The following is a 6,000-nucleotide window of genomic DNA, read 5'->3' as shown; positions in this document are numbered from 1 at the left end:
AAGGATGCCTGTATCATTGTAGTGACTGGGAGTATTGATACACCATCCAAAGTGTAACTAATAATTTCACCATGCTCAAAGGGATAAGTCAATTTCTGCTTTAACCTTTTTTTACCCATCTACCAGTAGGTGCCCTTTGGAAAACCTCCCTGGAGATTGTGGTTGAATCTGCGTTTGAAATTCACTGCTCGACCGAGGGACTTAACAAATAGTTTTATGTGTGAGTTACAGAGATGAGGTTGTCATAATTCTTCTTTTTTTTAAACACTATTATGTGACTTGATAACCAAATGTTTACTCCTGAATGTATTTAGTCTTGGCATAACAAAGGGGTTGAATACTTATTGACTCAAGATGTTTCAGCTTTTCATTTGTAATTCATTTGTAAAAAAATTCTAAAAACAGAATTCCGCTATGACATTACTGGCTATTGTGTGTAGGCCAGTGCCACAAAATCTCAATGTAATCCATTTAAATTTCAGGCTGTAAAAAAACCTTCTTAGCACGTTTTGGCGTTAGAGTTAGGAGAACATTCCCTTGATTTCAGACAGAACATATCCAGAACATTACCCTGTTCTCAGAATATACAATATTACTGTTTTATGGGTCGTTGCAAGAACATTCATGTCTCGTTTCCGTGGGTTTGGAGAATATTCCATCAACGTCGCACCGAACATACACAGAACATGGTTGCCATGTTCTAGACACGCTTCATGAGAACGTTGCAAGAACATTCATGTGTCCAGTTTTCTGAGGGTTAAACATAAAATCAACAAGGCTATATATACTTAGTTGAAAACCTTGAAAACAAACTTAAAAATACAAATTTAGCTAAATATCATGTGGCTGTCCATGATACTGATTTCTCTCTGTGTGTGTGTGTGTGTGTGTGTGTGCGTGCGTGCTCAAGTAAAAACAAAAAATGTTGACTTGCCCTACTACTTGTAGACCAGTTGAACGCCAATGCCATCCTCCTCTCCTTCATGTTGGCAAAACGGTCCTTGGCTCTGTCATACAGTACGCTTTTAGTTTTTGTTGTCAAAGGCTACCAAGCTAAAATGCGTGCTAGCCTAGCTTCCTTGCATGGGCAACAATGAACCAGCTAAGTTAGCTAGCTAGTTAGCGTGAGCCTACTAGGCTACATCTAGGCTACATATTGAACTTCAATCATCTCAGGCCAGTGGCACAATATATTAACTTATGGTTGGATCAAAATTGCCGTCATAATCATTGGCCTGTACAAAGAATTAAGTCAAAACCAGAAGTCCAAATCCCCATCTTCATCCATGGCTTAGGGAAGGGTCGATATAGAAAGCTACTACTCCAGGACGTCAACACAAGCAGACCAGAAACAGACAGGTTTTTCTGACAATGATGCTGCTTTGCTTAGTATGTGATTTGATTAGTCTGAAGCCAAATGCAAACTTGCCTCGCTTGGGGGGTGTTATGCTGTGCCAGGACGAGGCACAGTTGAGACCAGCTCAAAGCTGATTGGCTAATTATTTTATAATTGTTTTTATCAAGGGAGGCCAAACGCTTCCTGGCATCAATCAACCAAATGCTACTGCGACAACATGTCATACTCTTTTGTTCCAGACAGCATCAGATACATGGGCTACACATACTGAGACAGAGCGGTGCTGTTTTCCTCACTCTGAGGATTTCTCCGGTGAGATTCAGCCACTTGCAAATTGATGGAAAATTATGAAATCACAGAGAGATGAAATAAATATTATTATTGTTATCATTTTTGGGGGGCAAATATTTGACGAAGCCTGGCTTCCCTTGGCATCCATGAATACACAGCACTAACTCTTACAGTCTTAACAACAGTTACAATTCACCTATCTGATCGAATTAATGAGTTTTCATTGAAAGATGGGAATCTGTAGGATTTCCCCTTGAGCACGAGTTATGACTAGATTTCCACTACCTCATCAATCAGTATTTATTCATTCTATATAGCTCAGCATCTCAAAGAGAACTCCACCATCTTTTTAAATCTGTACCACTTATACAATGTAGAACAAATGTGTCATTTGAATTAGATCAGATCGGTGTGTTGTAACTGTTGCCAAATAATGACATTAACATAGAACATTAACACATTGCTTAGAAGGTGAGAGTAGAGAGACTCCCCTAGCAGGTCTCAAGCCCAGGCCACCAGCACCAGTGATAAACACCCTAACCACTATAAGGGATATCTCTAGGGCATGTACTTATTGGGCCGGTATAGTTTTTTACATTTTTATTAAACCTTTATTTAACTAGGCAAGTCAGTTAAGAACAAATTCTTATTTACAATGACGGCCTACCCCCAGCCAAACCCTCTCGTAACCCAGACGACGCTGGGCCAATTGTGCGCCGCCCTATGGGACTCCCGATCACGTCCGGTTGTGATAGTTAGGCCCTGTCCAGAATAAACCCTAACCACTCCTCCCTAGGCACTTTTGTAGATGAAACAACTTGATAGGTGAATGCACTTTGAAGTAAATGTCAGTTAAAAGGGCTCTCAAGAGAAAACAATTTTCTAGATCATAGTGATTCAGGAGTATCATTGATACAGGTTACTATGCCCCACCAACATTAGACAACTATACAGAAAGCCCTTAAATTGCTGAAATAAGTCAATACAAATAAAATGATGAGAATAGTCTGATTAAACGATACCTGACACAGACATGGTGGTGTAGTGGGAAGATAGTAATACCGTGAACCAAGAGGTTGTGAGTTCAAACCCCAGGGAAGGCATGGACAATGTAATAATGTGTGTCAAATATGTACGTTAAAAACCCCCATGTGTGTGCCACCTTGCCAATAAACAAAGAGCTATGAATGGATCAGTTGTTCACCAATCAGGGCCTTGATTTGCTTGGCAACAGTAAAAAGGTGTAATGAAAAGTGACTAGAATATGAACATATATTCTAAAAACATGGCAACTGTGTTCTGAGTGATGTTGATGGAATATTCTCAGAAAACCAGACACATGAATGTTGCATTGAAACGTGTCTAGAACATTCATTTCTTATCTTAGAACATGGCAACCATGTACTGTGTATATTTGAGGGGACGTTGATGGAATACTCTCCCAACCGACAGAAAACTGGACACATGTTCTTGCAATGTTCCTATGAAACAAGTCTAGGACATTAATATCTTAAATTCTGAGAACATGGTAACCACATTTTGTAGTTCTATTTTACGATAAGGGAATAGTCTCATGGAAACATTCCTTGCACATCATAGGAACATTGCTATGAAAACATGACCTAATGAGGGAATGTTTTCTAAAGTTGTGGGAATGTTGGTTGTTAGCTAGGTATATACTACAGCCTATGGTAGAGTACTGGGGAGTCCCACACATGACTTCCAAATTGACAGGGAAACTGGTACATTCCCTTTTTCAAGGTGTCTCTAATCACCCAACACGCACGCACTTACGCACGCACGCACGCACGCACACACACACACACACACACACACACACACACACACACACACACACACACACACACACACACACACACACACACACACTTTTTCAGTTCATTGTCTTCTTGGTGGTTGAGTCTTGTACTTTAACAGTGTGGTTGGGTGTGAGGTAGATTAATTCGGTTGATACAGTTCCGCCTTTAAATCAAATCTAATAAAAAAATCAAGTCAAACTTTAATTGTCACATGCGCCAAATACAACAGGTGTAGGTAGACCATACCGTGAAATGCTTACTTACAAGCCCTTAACCAACAATGCAGTTCAAGAAGAGTTAACAAAATATTTACCAAATAAACTAAAGTAAAAAGTAACACAATAACAGGTTAGAGGTAATTTGTACATGTAGGTAGGGGTGAAGTGACTATGCAGAGATAATAAACAGCGAGTAGCAGCAGTGTACAAAACAGATATGGAGGAGGTCAATGTAAATAGTCCGGTGGCCATTTGATTAATTGTTCAGCAGTCTTATGGCTTGGGGGTAGAAGCTGTTCAGGAGCCTTTTGGTCCTCGACTTGGCGCTCCGGTACCGCTTGCCGTGCGGTAGCAGAGAAAACAGTCTATGACTTGGGTGACTGGAGTCTCTGACAATTTTATGGGCTTTATATAGGTCCTGGATTGCAGGAATCTTGGCCCCAGCGATGTACTGTGCTGTACGCACTACCCTCTGTAGTGCCTTACGGTCAGATACCGAGCAGTTGCCATACCAGGCGGTGATGCAACCGGTCAGATTGCTCTCGATGGTGCAGCTGTAGAACTTTTTGAGGATCTGGGGACCAATGCCAAATCTTTTCAGTCTCCTGAGGGGGAAAAGGTTTTGTCCTGCCCTCTTCACGACTGTCTTGGTGTGTTTGGACCATGATAAATCGTTGGTGATGTGGACACCAAGGAACATGAAACTCTTGACCCGGTCCACTCCAGCCCCGTTGATGTTAATGTTCCTGTAGTCCACGATCAGCTCCTTTGTCTGTAACCTGTAGCTGTAACCTGTAGCATAACTCGTTCAGTCTCCTCAGGACTTTGAATGGCCCCACAAACCACGTGGCCTGCTTCCGGCAGGGCAGGCGGAGGGGCAGTTTTCGGATCGAGAGCCAGACCTGGTTCCCAGGTGTGTACACCGGGGCCTCACTGCGATGGCGGTCGGCGCTCGTCTTCTGCCACCTCACGGCCCGTTGCAGGTGCACATGAGCGGCGTCCCAGGTCTCCTCCGAGCGCTTAAACCATTCGTCCACCGCAGGAGCCTCGATCTGGCTCTGATGCCAAAGTGCCAGAACCGGCTGATACCCCAGTACGCACTGGAAGGGGAGAGGTTAGTGGAGGAGTGGCGGAGTGAGTTTTGGGCCATCTCTGCCCAAAACTCCCCCGGCCGGTCCTGGCAATATGACCGCAGAAACCTACCCACATCCTGGTTTACTCTCTCCACCTGCCCGTTACTCTCGGGGTGAAAACCTGATGTGAGGCTGACCGAGACCCCCAGATGTTCCATGAACGCCCTCCATACCCTGGACGTGAACTGGGGACCCCGATCAGAGACTATGTCCTCAGGCACCCCGTAGTGCCGGAAGACGTGAGTGAACAGGGCCTACGCAGTCTGTAGGGCCGAAGGGAGACCGGGCAAAGGGAGGAGACGGCAGGACTTAGAAAACCAATCCACAACGACCAGGATCGTGGTGTTGCCCTGTGAGGGAGGAAGATCCATCAGTAAGTCCACCGACAGGTGCAACCACGGCCATTGTGGAACGGGTAGGGGTTGTAATTTCCCTCTGGGCAGGTGCCTGGGAGCCTTGCACTGGGCGCACACCGAGCAGGAGGAAACATAAACCCTCACGTCCTTGGCCAAGGTGGACCACCAGTACTTCCCACTAAGACAGCGCACTGTCCGACTGATGCCAGGATGACCAGAGGAGGGTGACATGTGGGCCCAATAGATCAACCGGTTGCGGACAGCAGACAGAACATACAGACGCCCAGCTGGACACTGGAGAGGAGTGGGCTCTGTACGTAACGCCCGCTCAATGTCCGCGTCCAGCTCCCACACTACCGGTGGCACCAGGCAAGAGGCGGGGAGTATGGGAGTGTGATCCATGGACCGCTCCTCTGTATCATACATCCGGGACAGTGCGTCTGCCTTAGCGTACTGGGAACCTGGTCGGTAGGACAGGGTGAACACAAAACGAGTAAAAAACATGGCCCACCTTGCTTGGCGAGGGTTCAGTCTCCTCACCGCCCGGATGTACTCCAGATTGCGGTGGTCAGTCCAGATGAGAAAAGGGTGTCTCGCCCCCTCAAGCCAATGTCTCCACGCCTTCAGAGCCTTGACGACAGCCAACAGCTCCCGGTCCCCCACATCATAGATTTGCTCCGCCGGGCTGAGCTTCTTCGAAAAGAAGGCACGGGGCAGAGCTTCGGTGGCGTACCCGAGCGCTGAGAGAGCACGGCCCCTATCCCAGCCTCGGACGCGTCCACCTCCACTATGAACACCAGAGAGGGATCTGGATGAGCCAGCACG

Source organism: Salmo salar, chromosome 15, assembly GCF_965601325.2.
Source record: "Salmo salar chromosome 15, fSalSal1, whole genome shotgun sequence".
Taxonomy (NCBI): domain Eukaryota; kingdom Metazoa; phylum Chordata; class Actinopteri; order Salmoniformes; family Salmonidae; genus Salmo; species Salmo salar.
Note: the sequence above shows the minus strand (reverse complement) of the source record.